This window comes from Cervus elaphus, chromosome 21, assembly GCF_910594005.1.
Source record: "Cervus elaphus chromosome 21, mCerEla1.1, whole genome shotgun sequence".
Classification (NCBI taxonomy): Eukaryota; Metazoa; Chordata; class Mammalia; order Artiodactyla; family Cervidae; genus Cervus; species Cervus elaphus.
Window position 1 is genome coordinate 47,701,970 of NC_057835.1, and position 12,588 is coordinate 47,714,557.

Below are 12,588 nucleotides of genomic sequence, written 5' to 3' on the forward strand. Positions count from 1 at the left end.
AGCTCAGTGCTTGCCTTACAGTTTCAAGGTGATTATGCCTAATAGGCACACGTGAACTAAACACTCAGAGAAAGAGAAGAGACTCCCATTAACTTTTTTTCTTTCACTTTTCCCTTGTTGTTGGAGGAGGTAATCAAGAGGATGTGACTGTTGGTTGACCAGCAAGCTAGACCCTAGAACCTCACCCTCTCCCCTGTCCATGGAATGTATATTCCAGCCTGTTTGCATAGCTCAAGCCATTTCAAGGACGCAGCCTTGAGACAATAACGTGTTGAAACCACCTAGGCTGAAAATATGACTGAGCCCAGTTACGGCATCTATGTAAATAAACCTTTAAGATTCTGGTGGGTGAGTGCAGAGATCTACTTGCCTTAAGCTGCTTAAGACGAATCTTGAAACTTCCGTTGTTTATGAAACATTCCACCTACCAATTTGGAGTGGCCTGCCTTTCTTTTCACCCCTTGCCCTCTGTGTAAGGGGACAGGTTCAGATTTCACTGAGGAAATTCCCAAAATTGCAAACCAACACACATCCAACTTGGTATTTAAAGAAATATCCTTTTTGGTAAAACCCTGAGAAGTTTGCTTGGCCTGATGAATCTTTATTCTTGCTGGAGAATCTGGCAAATTCTGGAAGCATGTGCATGTATATACATCCATACACATGCATATCAGTGTATTATATGTATACATATATATATTAAGTATACATAAAGTTTATAATATGTGTGTATGTGTCCATGCTCAGCTGTGTCCATCTGGAAAGCCCATATATATTTATTGCTCTCTGACTTGAGAATCAAAGGTGCTTGAGAATCCCCAAATCATAGGCATGGACCTAGAAGGTAAGAACAGAAAACTCGCTAGGAGTGGGGAACAGCTGCAAGGCGGGTCAGTGTGAGCAGTGACTATTCTAGTCATAGGTGGGTCGAGCTCTAGCCGTTCCCCAGTCAACAAGGACTGAATGAGTGGTTTGGTGGAAGGTGTCCTAAACTGTGACCCAGGAATCCTGACTTTACGTTGTGTTAGTCACTGATGGGCTAAGCAAATTTGCAAAAGTCAGTGATTGAGCTTATTGGCTTTGGTGTGAGACCAATCTGGAGTTTCTCAGCTCTAGTATTCAGTATCTGGAGAAAGTTGAATATGTGACTTCATTTTATGAGCCTCATTTCTGTCTTCTATAAATGGAACTAATAACATCTAGCAATGAAGGCTCCTGAGAAATTTAAGTAAGATACTATGTGTAAAAGAAGGGCTTCCCTAGTAGTCAACAGTAAAGAATCTGTCTGCCAATTCAGGAAATGCAGGTTAGATCCCTGGGTTGGGAAGATCCCCTGGAGAAGGGAATGGCCACCCAGTATTCTTGCCTGGAAAATCCCATGGACAGAGGAACCTGGTGGGCTATCGTCCATGGAGCCGAAAAAGAGTCAGACACAACTTAGCAACTAAACAACAAAAATGCATAAAAGGCTGAAACACTGCATACAGCTGAAACTAACACAACATTGTTGATCAACTATACTCCAGCATATAATTTTTAAAAAGACCCAGAATGTAATTGATGCTTAGCAGTGGTGGTAGCTTTTGTTCTTCCCTTTATACTTCAGTTTCCCCACCCTTCAAGTGGAGATAATCACCGTCCTCCCCAACTCTCCCAGCGTATTAGGATCAACAAGGAAGGCATGTGAATGTGCTTTGAAAATAAAAAGCACAACCCACAATATTATTAAAATCAGCTACCTGCCTTATCACCACAGCAATCTCAGGACAGGAAGGAGTCCTGGACATCTCCAGTGGAAAGTGGTAGATAAGAGACTTCCAAAAATGAAAATAAAATTCCTGGAATTAGATTAGATTAGTGTGGGAGAGAGACTGTTGAGACATTCATTTATCCAGAAAAAGCACAATCAGCCATTCTGTAATTTTTTCTGAGAACAGAATGTTTAAATGAAAGCATAGCAAAGTATGGAACAGGTTAGATTTCCAGATCGTGGGACCGGTCAGGCACTGGAACTGAAACTCTAGTATCCCCTTTAGGGGAAGGCTTTCAGAAAAAAATTCACAGGCGATTAGTGTGATCAGGCCAGTGACGTGACGTGGATGAACGAGATGGCATTTCTCTAGCTAAAGTTATTAGTGAATGTTTATTGAGCAATTATAATGTGTGCCAACACTGTGCTAATGTGCTCATCACAGCAATTCTAGGAGATAGAAAGGATTACTGCTCCATTTTATGGATGGAAAAACTGAGACTCACTGAGATTAAGTTTTTACCCTACTGTCATAGAACTTGTGAGTGGCAGAACTAGGATTTAACAATACAGTTCTCTGCCCCTCTGGATCCCTACTAAAAAACAATTGTCTCTTCCACTCTAGGATTGTGTGATTTTTAGCAGATTGTGGATTTTATAGAACTTGACTGCACCAGATTTTTCAAGGAGAAAAGGGGAGATGCAGAAAGTGAGTTTTTGTTCCTCTTAAAGTAAGAAAGAGAGTGGGGAAGACAAAACCAGCTCAATGTCTCAGTGACTTAGTTCATAGGGAATGTATCCTTGAGGTAATTTACTATAAGTGAGATCTGGCTCTGCCACTCATGAGCTGAGGGACCTCTGGAAGCCCTTGACCTTGGACCTTGTTTCACTCATTTGTAGAATGTCAGAATAATACCTTTTTCAGAAAGTTTTAGTATATGTAAAATTAGAAAAATATTTCCTTCAGGAAGCTCTCTCTGACTCTCTCAAGCTGCACTAAATTCTCCTTCTAATTATCTTCATTGTTTAAAATGTCATTTAAATGAAATTTAAAATAAACTTCACTGTTTATCCGTGCTGTGTGTTTATCTGTTTATCCTTTATACTCATCTGTGACCTTTGGGATCCCTGGGGTCTTGAGTGATTTTTCTACCACCCCCAAAACTTAGCAAAGTGCTTGACTCTGGAGCTTAATAAATATAATTGAACTGGGTATATTCTATGAGCCATAAAACATTTTACAAATACAATGATAATGTTTATTGAATATTAAGCACCAAAGAGTTCCTAGTCCTGGACCTGCATCCTGTCATTTGAGCTTCACAACAACCTCTGAGATGGATATCTCTCTTTTACAGAAGAGAAAATGAGGTCAAAAAGAGGTTAAATAACTTCCCAAGGTCATATCGATCATAAGTAATAAAGTCAGAATTCAAACCAGGGAAAATGCCTTCAAAACCAATGTTCTGAACAATGTGTATGATTGGGAACAAATTTCTGTTTTAACATTTCTGGGTCTGGGGATTGTTATTCCGAAACAATGAGGTTTCCTTGATGGCTCAGTGGTGAATAATCCATCTGTCAATGCAGGAGGGAGAAGGAAATGGCAACCCACTCCAGTGTTCTTGCCTGGAGAATCCCAGGGACGGCCGAGCCTGGTGGGCTGCCGTCTATGAGGTGGCACAGAGTCAGACACAACTGAAGCGACTTAGCAGCAGCAGCAGCAATGCAGGAGATGCAGGACATGCTGGTTCAATTCCTGGGTTGGGAAAATCCCCTGGAGAAGGAAATGGCAACCCACTCCAGTATTCTTGCCTGGAAAATCTCATGGACAGAGGAGCCTGGCAGGCTATAGTCCCTGCAGTTGCAAAAAAGTTGCACATGACTTGGTGACTAAACAACAGTTCCACACAGTGGGACCAAAGATGCATGTCTGGCTCACCAAAAGGCAAGATCAAACACAGGCGTGTGTGTGCTTTGGTGAGTCATAAAACCACACTAATACGAATTATTCGTGCCATGATTATTTCTCCTCTCTCCCTTCTTGTAAGCTTTCCCATTCATTTTCAAGCAAGTACTTAAGTGGAGGCAGCCAGATGAGTGACTTAGTCATCTGCTGCTCCCTGGTGGTTGCTGATAGAGACCTGGGAGGGTGAAAATAGGATTATTATCCTTTTGACCTGTATGCCTGAATCCCAGCCTGGTGGTGAGAGGGCTGCTGGCTGCAATGAAGTAAACAACTTGTCCCCTTGCCTTGAGCCTGGGCCCCAGCTTCATTTGATCTTTGGGACTTGTTTTAATGAGAACAGAAGAGAAGCATAAAAGCAAGCTTTGGAAAGGATCCCCACATGGCTCACAGTTGTCTGCTTTTATCCTCTTGGCAATATTTCATTGGATTAGTAGGGCAATTTAGACTTACTTTCCTTCTTTTAAAAATAGCCACTTTGCATTTAAAAATTAAATGAAAAGCTATCAACTGTAATGAACTCATTTCAATTTTACAAAAATGATTTGTTTCAGCCCCCCGTCCCAGGCCACCAGCTTGCTGCGGTAATCTCTCCAGCAGAATTCCAGCAGAGCACACAGTTGAGCAATTTTTCTTAGGTACATTTTTTTCCCCAACAAGCAAAACGACTTTTAAAATTAAATTCTAGTTTGAAATGAAATAGCTGAGCCTAGGTCATTACCCCCTGCTCAAAGGAAGTAATTATTAAAAATTAGAGAATTGGTTTTGGAAATACTAAAGAAAATTCACAGGAAGTTTTGTACTTTTTCCACTGCCAGAATAATGTTATGTACGACGGGGGTGGGGATGGGGGACATTAACAGTCCTCCTGGTTTCAGGATGATTCAAGGGCATTACATCTATTCCTAATATTATTACATCAACTCCACCTCAGATCATCAGGCATTAGATCTCAGAGGTTGGGGACCCTGGTCTAAATGGTCTTATACTCGAACTGGTACCAAATGGTTAATGGGAGCCAATAAGAGAAGATTATCTTTAGATATATATTTTTTTGAAGGAGAAGATTAAAGATAATATCAAAGATTATTAGTAAAGAAAATTAAAGATTATCTTTAATTTAAAACCAGGCATGACTTGCTGATTCCCCCAAAGATAGCACTCAGGGATAGTGTAGTGAGATTACAGATCTATGGTGACGTTTTTTATAACAGCACTCTTTCTTCATTTGAGATTCTAAGGGGCAATTTTCTTCATTTTTTTTTTTTTTTTTTAATGAAAGCAGAAAAAAATGAGCAGGTATGATTTCTAAGAAACATTATTTTTACCATCTTCATGGCCAGGAGGCATGCTATCTGTGGATAAATCCTGACCTTGGTCAACCTTGCTTGAGAACAATAAACAATATGTTTCGCCATGATTAGTAAAGAGATGGTGGTAGCACACAGGTTCTCTAAGAGATTTTTCTGAGATGCTTCCCTAACATTACGTCACCTCCTTATGATGAACGTGCATGAAATAAGATCATTCTTGTAAACAGCCAACACTTTTCCTAACACATTTAAAATGTTCACAGGGACCTCCCTGCTGGTCCAATGGTTAAGAATCTGCCTTGCAATTCAGGGGACATGGGTTCAATCCTTGGTGGGCAACTAAGATCCTACATGCCACAGAGAAATTAAGCCTGCGCACCACAACTAGAAAATTCATGCGCCACATCGAATATCCTGCTTGCCGCAACAAAGATCTGAATATAGTCAAATAAATAAATAAATACTAAAACACTCACAAAATATTGCTTGTACCTGTCCAGAGGAGGGATATGGTTACAAAAGAACCATGATCAGGAAACTGCATGCCTTCAAAGAGAAAAGCTGTCCCAGGGAGAATCTTACATGAAAGGTAACAGCTTTTGATCAAGGTGAAATTTTCAAGGGGCTCAGTCTTAAGAGCAATAAGTATATTCAAGTTGAATGCAGCAATGGGACCATCATTCAGGTTTCCTCTAGAAGCTTGATGCAATGGATAGAACAGGAGTTTCATAGTCTGTTATGGGCTGAATTGTATCCTTTCTCCAAAATTAAGTCTGAGCACTGAAGAACTGATGCTTTCAAATTGTGGTCTTGGAGAAGACTCTTGAGTTCCTTGGACTACAAGGAGATCAAACCAGTCTGTCCTAAAGAGAATCAACCCTGAATATTCATTGGAAGGACTGATGCTGAAGCTGAAGCTCTATTTTGGCTACCTGATGCAAAGAGCCAACTCATTGGAAAAGACCCTTGTGGGAAAAACTGAAGCCAAAAGAAGGGGGCAGCAGAAGATGAGACAGATAGCATCAGTAACTCAATGCACATGAATGGAGCAAACTCTGGGATATAGTAGAGGACAGAAGAGCCTGGCGTGCTGCAGTCCATGGAATCACAAAGAGCTGGACATGACTTAGAGACTGAACAACAACCATAACCCCCAGAATCCATGTGTCCAAGCCCTACACTAGCACTTTAGAATGGGACGATATTTGGAGATAAGGCCTTTAAAAAGGTGGTTCACTTAAATCATGGCTTTTAGTGCAGTCAATCCAACCTGACTGGTATCCTTATGAGAAGAGAAACTTGAACACACAAAGGAATATGAGGGATACTTATGCCTACCCTGACAAGGCCATGTAAGGACACAGTGAGGAGACAACCATCTGTAAGTCAACAAAAGGGGTCTTGGCTAAGAGAGACTAAATCTGCCAACTCTTTGTGCTTGGACTTCCAGTCTCCAGAATGGCAAGACAATACATTTCTGTTGCTCAAGCCACCCAGTTTGTGGTATTTTGTTATTGCAGCCCTAGAAAACTATTAATAAATCACAGTCATGCGGGATCCAGTTTCCTGACCAGGGATGGAAACCTGGTCCCCTGCATTGGAAGCACAGAGTCTTAGCCACTGGACCACCAGGGAAGTCCTCGTTCCTCCCTTCTATCTCCCATCTTGATGCTTATTTTTTCTCACATCCATCCTTTTTTTTTCCTTCCATTTCTACTGCCATTACTTAACCTCTTCCTGTCCTCATACACTAACCCTCGCAAGTAAGCCCTAAATGGTCTCCATAGTCTTCTATTCACTGGTGATTCCAAGTACCTAGAACTGTGTCTGTTCAATACATAGTTGTTGAAATACTGGTTTCTTTGACACTGAACTTCAGTTTTTCAAACCACCATGCAAACTTAATCTTTAAAAAATCACATTTTCAATATAAAACTGCCCTATTCAAAACATTTCAGCAGTTCCTCTGTGTTTCTAGGTCAAGTCCAAACTAATTAGTCTAGTGTTTGGACTTTCACAGACTGGCATCAGTGGAACTTTCTGGCATTATTTTTTGACACTGACCTGTATAACCTTCTATTCCTGCCCAGTGTGTCTGTTCATTGTTCATTAAAATGTCTTTCAATGTGTGTCTCCATTGAAAGGCACATGGCTTTCTCTCTGTTTGAAATTCATCTCCTAGGGAACAGTTATAAAATAAAAGACTTATATGACCATATGAGAAATTTAAAGTTTTTATATGATAAAAGATGCCACATAAATATATAAAGTTTACCAACAAAAATATGATAGATAAGAAAAAAATCAAACACTAAGACTTAAAAAATGATTAATACTTTTATCATACAAAAAGTTTTTGCAAATCACTTCCCAAAAAAAGACAATAAATTAAATTAAAAGGTTAAAAGATAATCTAAAAATATTAACAGCAAATGATGGATGAAAATGTCCAGATTCACTATTAGTCAGAAAAACACACGTCTGTGTAAATATCTGTATCATATTTTGCCATCAGATTTAGTAATAATTTCAAAAGATTAATGTATCGGAAGGTGCCAGAGATAGAGAAAACACTGTCATTGTTTTTGGCAACATAAATTGTTACAACACTTTTGGAAAATAATCTATCAATGATGATTAAAATAAAAAATCCACAAACTCTACCTTGAAAGAAAAATGAAAGTGTTAGTTGCTCAGTCATGTCTGACTCTTTGCGATCCCATGGACTCTAGCCCACCAGGCTCCTCTGTCCATGGAATTCTCCAGGCAAGAATACTGGAGTGGGTTGCCATTTCCTTGTCAGGGGGATCTTCCTGGGGATCAAACCCAAGTCTCCTGCAGTGTAGGCAGATTCTTCACCATCTGAGCCACCAGGGATAGGAAACCTATTTTATGAGAATAACTATAAGAACAAATGTATATATGTATATATGCCTGTAGTGGTAAAAACAAAAAGCCATTAACAATCTGAAGTTTATCATCATGAGACTAATGAAAATATGAGGAATGTTATGCAACTACTAAAAATAATGAAAGATCCCTGAATTAAGGAGTAAACTCCATGTTCTATCATGTAAAGAATGCCTCTTGGAAAGTCATATGCATATGATCTGATTTAGAAGAAAGAACAAATAAACAGAACAAATACAGAGAAAAGTGTTAATATCAAGCTATTAATGATGGTTACATGAGAGAATTGGATCTGAAACAGAAGCCATAGTGAAAAGAGAGATCATTAGCTTTTTCTTTATACATCTTTATTTTATACACATTTATACGTGTTATATGTTACAACAAGCTTGAATTACTCTTGCAATTAAAAAAATAAATCGCAAATAATATAGAGGAATCACAGCCCTTTTCTCCTTTTATAAATCCTACCCATGAGTCTTGTCTCAAATTAAATTCTAAATTCTCTGAATTTATTGATGGAATTATTTCCTTGGAAACTCACCATCTGGTTCCTTGTTAATACTTTCTAACTGCTGCCTTGAAGCATTATTTTTAAATGCATTGTTATTTAAATTAAGAGTGTAAGTTCTTTGTGATAAGGGTGACATTCTACACTTTGTTCTCAAGAGCTGTTTAGAACTGCACAATGTGCTCACTCATTCATTGCTTGAACACATATTTATTGAGTTTCTACCAGTTCCCAAGTTCTGGGCTGGATCCTAAGGATACAACACTGCCTCAGACAAAACATGATCTAAGACTAAAAGTTTAGCAGGAAGAAGGCAATCAGCAAGGTCCTGTAAGTGTCATGAGAGTTATAAAAGGGAAATTACTGTGTATTTTGTTGGCAATTAACAATGATGTAGGGGTAAGAAGACTAGGGCCTTCCCTGATGGCTTAGCAGTAAAGAATCTGTCTGAAATGCATGAGACACAGGAGATGTACGAGACATGGGTTCGATCTCTGGGTTGGGAAGATCCCCTGGAGAAGGAAATCGCAAACGACTTCACTATTCTTGCCTGGGAAATCCTACAGACAGAGGAGCCTGGTGGGCTATAGTCCATGGGGTCGATAAAGGATTAGACGAGACCCGGTGACTAAACAACAACAACAAAAGAGACTTGGCTTTTATTCATCTATACTGCTTTTTCCTCTGATGACAAGATAACCTATCAAATAAGCAAATAAAATGGAAGTGCTTTTTCTCTATTAACACAGTAAACAATTGCAAGGTAATACTGGAATAGGTAGCCATTCCCTTCATCAGGGGATCATCCCAACCCAGGGATCGAACCCAGATCTCCTGCATTGCAGGTAGATTCTTTATCATCTGAGCCACCTGGGAAGCCCTTAAGGAGATACCAGTAATGTACTAGGGGCTTCCCTGATGGCTCAGTGGTAAAGAATCCACCTGCAGAGCAGGAAATGCCAGTTCAATCCCTCCATCAGGAAGATCCCCTGGAGGAGAGCACAGTAACCCCTTTCCAGTATCCTTGCCTGGAGAGTCTCATGGACAGAACGGCCTGGTGGGCTACAGTCCATAGGATGGCAAAGAGTCAGACGTGACTGAAGCAACTGAGCACGCATGCGTATTGTATGAACTTATTGACTAATGATATCAGCGTTAATAATGATAACAGCTATGATTATTGGGTGCTTACTATGGGCCAAGCCGGGATGTTAATGTGCATGGCCATGACGTCAACCAGTCTCTTTACTGTGTTTCATCAACTCCAGGGGCCCATAAACTTCATTTCTCCTTCACCTCACCCTTGTATAACCTAGCAAAGTAAAAGGAGAATCTCAGGAATCCTACAATCTTTCTTACTTGAATTACAAAGCACCTACTCTGTTTTCAGACTTATCTACCTGAAAAGATTTCCTCCTTGGAACCTGCAAGTCTTTTGCAGTCACTGCATGTCTGAGTGACAAGGAGGAAAACAACAGCAACTAATATTATCCTTAATGTCAAATACAACATTAAGCTTTGTGGGGCAGGTTTTCTTCTGCCTGTACATACATTCACTATTTAAAGGCACTCATAGCCAAGCCGTAGAAACAAATGCAAGGAGGGTATATCCAATCTGTCTAGACTGCATGGTGACCCACAATGCAATGCAGTGGTAAAGAACAGGGCGTGGGGGATCGGCACTCACGGGCTGGGAGAGCTTAGTAACCCGCGTCAAATTTTTCAGCTTCGGTTTCCTCATCAGTAAATCAGAACAGTGAAATATCTTACTCCTACAAGGGCCACATGGTACTGGAATGCAGTGAGTACTCGAGAAATATTACTGGGTTGGCAAGAAACATCATTGGGGTTTTTCATAAGATGTTATACAAAAACTCAAATGAAAGTTTTGGTCAACCCAGTGCATTATGGGCCCCTAGAATTTCAAGCCACTATAAAAATTAGAGGGATGCAAATTTTGTAATTACCTATAAGGGAAAAGTATTTGAAGAAAATGCATATATTTATATATCATTTATATATATATGTATATATATATATATACATTGTAAATCAACTATATTTCAAATTTAAAAAATAAAATAGAATGAGAATCCCCCTAAAAAAAAGTGTGAAAAAAAGAAATTAGAGCGATATGAAGAGAAGCCAAAGGGAAGCAATGTCCCTCTCAGCCCATACCTTGGTTGTGCAGGTTTCCCGTGCCCTGGATGGTACGTATTTTTGCTTCCAGAGGTCTGTGCTTCCGGCATTGAAATGTTTACAAACCCTATAGATGGAACATACAATATTTTGTCTAAAGTTCCTTCCAGCACATAATGGGGCGGAAGCAAACTTAAACAAAAAGAGTAGTAGTAGTAGTAGTGTGTAAGTCATAATTCTGCTATTATACAAATGAACAGCCCGATCCATGGATATCCAAACTGTCTGTGAGAAAGGCAGTCCTCCCTGCTGACTCTCACTGAAAAAGACCAAAAGTTACTGAGCAGGACCCATTGGGCCTTCCTAGGACAGGCCTTCCCCTACCTATATCCTTGGCTTTAGCTCCTCTCTGAAGTACCTAGATAATGGTATCTGATGCACATTTCCAGAGTTTTTTTTTTTTTGCAGATGTGAAAACCCCCACAAAATGAAGATGTTCACTACTTGATGACCATGAGCACATAGCTCCCAGGCCTCCTGGAGCCTAAAGACTATAAAATTAACCCTTGTGACACCAACCTGTTACCTCACCATCAGCCAATCAGAGACTTGTACACAAGTAGATCAGGTACCCTGTGGACCCCACCACCAACGCACCTCACCAGCTTTTAAAAGTGCTTTACTGAAACCCTTCTGGGAGCACAAAGGCACCTCATCTCCTTGCATGGCCCTGCAGGAAATATTTCTCTGCTTCCAAACTCCGACGTTTCGGTTTGTTTGGCCGCACAGTGTGTTGGGTGCACGAACTTGGTTAACAAAAATATAATAACTAAGAGTAAAGACTATAGGTCATGTGATTAGCTTCTATAGAGAGGAAATGCCTAAAAATTATTTAGGATCTCTGTTTTCAAATGCCTATTGCACTTAAACATCTGGATGTTCACAAGCAATTCAAAGAGAGTTTGGAATTCAGTACAATCTGCCAATTTTCTTCTGAAATATATACCCCCTTCACCCTCTCCCAACAGCGTTAATGTATGCCTTATTTTTAATTTATGTTCTACCAGGACCTTCTCACATCCTTCAATCTATTATCACCCCTTCCAAGAGATTTATCTGGTTGAAAAACAAGAGGTAATTTATGTCATTCTCCTACTCAAAAACTTCCATTGGTTCCTTTGGTTTAAACTATCATTTCATTGGTCAGACCTGATAAATATCACTACTTCTACAGAACAGCTATGAAAACTGAAAAGAAAAAGAGAAAGAGAGCGAGACGAAGAAGAAGAAAGAAAACCTAAAGTACAATGAAAATTAGATTAACAAAGCATAATGAAGCATATGAATATTTACATAGATGTCATTGGAGCTAGGATAAGGAAAATAATTCTGTCTTCTACTTTATTAAAATATCAATCCTATTTACCTAAATGGAGGTAGAATAACACTTAACTCCTCCTCCACCAGATACCACTTCTCTAAGACTAGGTCTCTGATGACCAGAAAATTGACTCAATAATTTTGTTACATTGTGATATTTTTTTGACAGGGCAGAGTACTGCATCCTAACCTCCCACCCCTACTCATATTTTAACTCTAAAAGGTAAGGCAGAAAGAGATGGAGAAGGACGGGCTATGGAATGAAGCATTTTCATAGATTCCTTTCCCAGTAAAAAAACTTTTTAGGAAGATTCAGGAACACTTTGGCTGCCATGAATGCTGAACATTTTAATTTTGCACATGCTCATTTGTCAGGAGTTAAAATGTTAGTCAGTTGCTGGACATTTTAGCTTTGTACATGCTCATTTGTTGAGAATTAAAATATTAGTCAGTCAGAAAGGGGGAGCAGGAAAATGTGCCATTTTTGTATGGTTGAGCAACACTGGAATAACACGAATATGGTATTATTGCTCCCCGTGATCATCAGAAGATGATGATATAGATAATATAGATCTAGATCTAGATATTGTTGACTAAAAAAATATGCACAACCTAAAAG

At 39.5% G+C, this 12,588-nt stretch overlaps 1 protein-coding gene across 4 annotated transcripts in view; it reads right to left on the bottom strand.

The window, feature by feature from the left end:
• Window positions 1-12,588, bottom strand: part of COLEC10 (collectin subfamily member 10) — a 124,118-nt gene that overhangs the window by 20,077 nt on the left and 91,453 nt on the right. The gene's annotated exons all lie outside the window — the stretch shown is intronic.